Source organism: Anolis sagrei, chromosome 2 (genome assembly GCF_037176765.1).
Source record: "Anolis sagrei isolate rAnoSag1 chromosome 2, rAnoSag1.mat, whole genome shotgun sequence".
NCBI lineage: Eukaryota > Metazoa > Chordata > Lepidosauria > Squamata > Dactyloidae > Anolis > Anolis sagrei.
In genome coordinates, this window is record NC_090022.1 from 136,470,997 (window position 1) to 136,477,027 (window position 6,031).

Here is a 6,031-nt window from a genome sequence, read left to right on the forward strand (position 1 = left end):
AAAGCACTTTCTCAAACTGAAACCAGAATTAAACAAGACTTTAAAGATATAATAGGATCCAAACAAACAGTCACAAGACAAATTACAGAAAATAATGAGATAAAGAAAGGGAAGGAAGAGAAGATATAGTACATCAAACTGATCAAGAATTATCAGCTCATAAGTAAGAAAGTACAATAACAACAACAATAAAGACAACAAAGGCAAAGGAATTGGAATGGGAAAATTTATTTATTTATATACTATATTTATATACCACCTTTCTCACCCCTAAGGGGACTCAGGGCAGCATATTCCCATAAGCAGAATGTGCATACAGACATGACCGGACAGAAAAGTGGATACAGACTTATCTTCAGATTGAGAAAAAACAAAAAAAATCACACAGAGCCACAGGAAAAAGGATGTTTAAGCTTATAGGTTCTGTTCAGACAGACAAGCAAAGTCTATGTAAACTCTATGAGGGTTCATTTTGATGGGAGAAACATGTTAAAACCAGTTTGCTATTTAAGGGTTGCTCTGCTATATAAGGGCCCTTCTACACAGGGCCAAAACCCGTAATGGGTTCCAGATTAGCCTGAGGCATCCAAATGACATCTTGGGCTAGTAAGGATTAATTCAGAGTAAACCTGGATTTCCAGGGTTACTCCAGGTTAATAAAAACAACTGCAGAAATCTGGATCATTCAATAAAGTCTGGATTTTTGCAGGTGTGGGCCCTATGGGGATTGAGTCTCAGGATCACCTTCCACAATTCCAAGGGTCAATCCCCACTGCCATCCCAGTTTTTCCATCTCTTGTAGCTTGAAGAAACAAGGTGGCACTAGCACCCTCCTCTCCCATCACCCTGTTTTCTCTCAAAACATATCAGGGTTAGGGTTAGCAGTCCTGGTATGCCTATAAAACCAAATTAATATGTTACAATTAATTCCACAGCTTTTATTCTTATGTATCTAAAAGCTGGGTAAGGAAATGCTGTACACTCAACCTCAGCCATCAGTTTGTTGTTGTTTATGGTTAGTCATATTCAATGAGCTCTGTAATTTCATGGGGTAATTATAAGTACCCAAATCTGGTAAAACAAGCTAAGTCTTTTCTTCCAAGTATAGATAATCATATGGCAGACCTGCAAATAAGAGGTGTTTTCAATGGATTTTCCTTCAGGCTGATTTTTTTACATGTTCACACATGTTATTTTCCTGTGCTCCCAGTACAGAAATAAGGTACGTAACTCAAATAATGGAGAATACAGAATATTTCCAGGAACAGGAAGCTGCCCTATATATTCTTGTATTAGTGTAGAAATTTTAGTCAAAAAACCTAAGTAGGTATCTATGGTCAATATGATTATTATACCTTAAATCTTATATATAAAAAGAATAATCCCCTCCTCTGAGTAGAGTGGTGAAAGGCAAGAGTTTTGTCTATTCAAGGAAAATGTCAAAGAAGCACCAGACCACTCTGCTTCCTCTGCCATGGTGCCACTTCTTCCCTTTTTAAATTCCTGGGTAGGCAAATGACAGAAGAAGGCAGTAGTGGCAACATTAATGCTGCCCCTTCTCCATGGAATGACCTTGATGTATCCCTAGATTATATAAAAATCCAAACTTTTGGCACCAAAACCTGTACTTGACTTATACATAAGGTCAACTTTTGCATTAGTGTATTTGGTACTCTTTTTGTATAATGCTTCTGTTCTCCATGTTGAAAGCTAGCTATACAAAAGAATAAAAGGCTAACTTCAGAAAGCAGCCAATTCAAGTCAAACTTTGCAGAGAATCAGTGGGACATAAATACTTATCCTCCTCCTACTACTACTACTAATAATAACAACAATAACAATAACACACGACCAAAAGCCAACAGGCACAGGAGATAAGTTGTGTATATTCCATTGTGTATATAACCATTGAGGCAATAAATCTTATGGGAGCTTCATGCATTTCTGCTGTGTCTGGTGCCTCATCAGCTTATTTAGCAATGACCTACGCAACAGGCCAAACTGAACACAGAATCCCCATCCCTTCCCAGCCTGAAATTCTCTTGATATTTTAGACTGCGACTTCCCTCACTTCTAAACAAGTTAGCTGGTGCTTTGGACAGTTGCAGGAGGAGGATCCCAGGTTGGAGCAAGTTGATGTAAGATCTACCGGAGCGCAATCACTGGTCCCGGGTAAGCAGAAAAACAATCTAAAATGCTCAGTTAATTCCCAGATGGGAACTGGTAGAGTTTATCTACATCTAGTTATTAGAGGTGTGAAAAAAATTGTTACTTCTTGGAAGTCGTATCAAATTCGTTAAATTCATGCATTAGGCGTGATTTCTGAAATATGCAGAAAAGATGGGGGGAGGAGAATTTAGACATTGAAATACTCACCAGTCTTTTTTGTAAATGTTCTGTAATGTTTGGATGTCTCCCAAGGTCAATTTAATTTTCAGCATAACCAGTAACCCCGTTTAAGTAATTTTGTAATTAAGTAATTTAAGTTCAATATGGTATTATGTGCAATTACTTTTGAAAAGGCCCAGACTATGACTTTGGATAACATTGTTAACAGTGAAGGCATTGTTTTATTTGTCTAAAATGTTTTAATGTATTTTATAATTCTATTTAAATGTTTCTCCCCAGGGTGGAGAAAGGCAGGGTAGAAATGTTGCAAATAAATAAATAAATAAATAAATAAATAAATAAATAAGAGAACATAAAGGGCTTTAAAAAAAATTTGGTTCTATCATCGCCATCTTAAGTGTAGTTTGGGAAGACAAAGCCCCCAATTCCCATGAATACTAAAGGCCCTGCTGTTAAACTACATTTCCCAGAATGCAATGCTGCTCAGGACTCAATGAGGGCTGAAGGACCCAAAAGACTCTAAAATGCAGCGACTGCATTTTAGAGTCAGTCTAAATAAGAAATAAAATAATGGAATCTGCAAAGAGGACAAAAGTAAGTAAGTAATAGTATAAATCTGTGCTAAGTTGTAGTTATGTGGTTGTGTGTAATAAAGACAGATGTTCAAGGGGATTTATGTTGTCACTTTTTGTGGGGGAGGGGGGATACATTGTTTTTGTCTCAACTAAATGCCTGGATGGGCCATGGGATCCCCTCCAGCTCAATAGAGGAAGTATATTAATTGGACATCAGGAGGGTTTGGATGGTGCCTTTCTGTCTGGAAGAAGGGGATCAGTCTAGATGTCCTTTGATGGTATCTGTAATGTGATTTCTGTTCCTGGGTTATAAATGGCAGTGCCTAATTGCTTCTGTCATAAAAACATGGTGAAAGTTTATTACACTTAAGCTGTCTTTGCACAAAGGACATTGCCCTATAGCACATTTTGCTTTATTGGATCTCCACCAATTTAACACAGTTTCTGCCACAAAAACAAAGTTTGATGTATGTTGAGTTGTTGAATATAGTGATATATATATAAGGATTGTAGTTTATTTTGTTCTCACAATAGTTTGAAGTAGGAAATATCATATTTTTATGTTTTCTTTGCCTGTTTCACTGTAGATATTTACTAAAATGTTGGATATAAAGCTAAAAGAACAAAGTTTCTGGAGTAGATCAACTACTTTCAAAGTAAAAACCACACAATGAGACAGGACATAACACTTTCAAACGAGGAACAGGTTTTCTTTATGATTAAAAAATTGTTTTTTTAAAAAAATAAAAGCTTTGAAAATTCACCAAAATCTGTGGATAAGTCAAACTTTCTGAAATTTGGTGAGCTAACAGGGGGAAATGTGTTCTACCATTGTTGAAAGTTTTGTCTTGATAGCTTTAAAAATGAGGGATATAGGAGCCCCTGAATTTTCCCCATTGATGGTGATGCTAACGCGCATCCGCAATTGCCATTAAGGAAATAATAACAAAATTTAATTAGTCTTGTCAGTGTTCCAAAATTTTCACCACCTAAACTTTAGAAACACTTTAGAAATTAAGTGCCAGCGCCCACTAGTTTTGTAAGTACTTTTGAACCATTTTAATAGATCACACATGCCTACTAGTTATGCATCCTTTCAGCCATAGTAGACTCCAAAAGACCTGGAAACATTTGATTTTGACCTACAATTGATGTTGAGAGAAAAATTGCTAAATTCATCACTGCTCTTTGCAGGTTCTGCAGCCTGTGCTTTTGAACTGAGTAAGACTAAGGGTTCTTGTATCCTCCAGATATAGTTGACTTCCCATCAACCTGAATTGGCTAATAGGTTGGGATGATGGAAATTAGAAGAAACAAAGGCTCTATCTACAGTGATCATTTAATACATTTTCAAACTGATATTAAAGTGGTTTTGCTGTGCAGATGATTACATAGGAAATCTTGCAACCTGTTTGAGGTCCACAAATGACAGAGTACTGTTGCTCATAAAGGGGTTTCTTTCATGATCGTTTGTGGGTGATTATTGTCTGGCTGCTGCATTTTGAAGCTGGCTTGGAACTGCACTGAATGATCGGTGTAAACTGGACCAAACTTTCTTTACTCCTAGGATATCATCGCACAGCCAGCGGCAGTGGTGCTCTTCTTAACAGTGAGGCATGGAAGCAATCATCTCACCTCACTTTGTCTTGGGTGCTTCACTGGCCGGCCAGTAATCCCATAGGAGGAAGCAAAGGTGCACATGGCTTCCTCCCTTCGAGCTGGCAACATGGGAAGACTCCCATGTTGCCTGGGTAGTGGAGGGAAGCCATGTGCACTGTGCGTGCACCTCACTTTGCTCCATGGGAACATCAGCTAGCCAGTGAAGTGAGGCAAAATGAATGCCTCCATGCCTCGCCATGAAGAAGAGTGCTGCTGCCAGCCATGTGACAAGGTCTCTGGTGTAGATGATGCCTGTACTAGGTCAAACCAAGTACCGTTTTCTGCTTATGGCAAATAATAAATTGACACACATATCTCCCATTATGTGTATAGAAGTTAACAGGCCAACTGCTGAATCTTCCTCTGACACTGGAGATTGTCCATCCCATCTGAGAGGAGAAGATGGAGTGGCATCTTCCATCCCATCTGAGCAGAAAAGAAAACTGTTCCAATGTCTCCCAGACTGTATGATCTTCTTCATCAATACATTTAGCCATCTTGACCACACTTTGATTTTACTTGTTACATATGTTCCATTTGTATCTGTGAAATGTGAAGAGAGTATGTACTTGTTATATTTCTTTTATATATGGAAAGCCTAAATCACCAATTATACCTATTTATTCACAAATGTGCCCATTCCTGTTGAAATATATTTCAAAGAAATAATGCAAATATATAGTGAATATATATAAATGATAAATGGGAAGGGACATATCTCAATGTTTTGTAAACAGAAGGTTCCAAGTTCAGTCTCTAGTGACTCCTTGGGGGAAAAAATCTATTGGGAAAGAACTCCATGCCAACCATACAAAAAAAAATCAGTCAATGATACTGAGTTAGATGAATTGGCAGGTGGGGGAAAGGGGATTCACACAATATTTGGGCTCTGGGAATGTTCATGAGCTGCATCGGGAAGTCTTCAGAGCAGTTCCCCCAAGATGAATTGAGTGCAGAAGTGGTGCTTGACTCCAGAATGTAATTTCAAAGCAAACAGCTAATGATGCCAGTATCATGAAATGATGCTATGGTGGATTCTGCCCTAATTAAATCTAGCAAGAAGTGGTGGATTTCTAAAAGTGCAGACGATAAGTGAATGAGCACAAGTCTCACTGCTCTCCATTCTAAACAAACATAAACAAGACTCAATATTTTGCTACAAGGAGAAAATTAGATCATCAAGATTAGGCCTTTGTCCTCCTTATGTACTGTTTCCTATTTGCCAGAGATTTCTTTTAATGCATGCGGGCAGTGGTGAAAATTAAGGTGCCAATCTCAGTTTAAATTGGCCCATTCATTTGACCATTTTATAACTATACCATTTCAGAACTTGTTCTTCTATAGAGCATAGGCCACTATGCCAGCAAATTTGTTTTGTGACAATTGGGCATTTTTGGATAATTGTCAAGAAATGGGAGAGGATAAGAAACACTTATGTGAGACAGAAG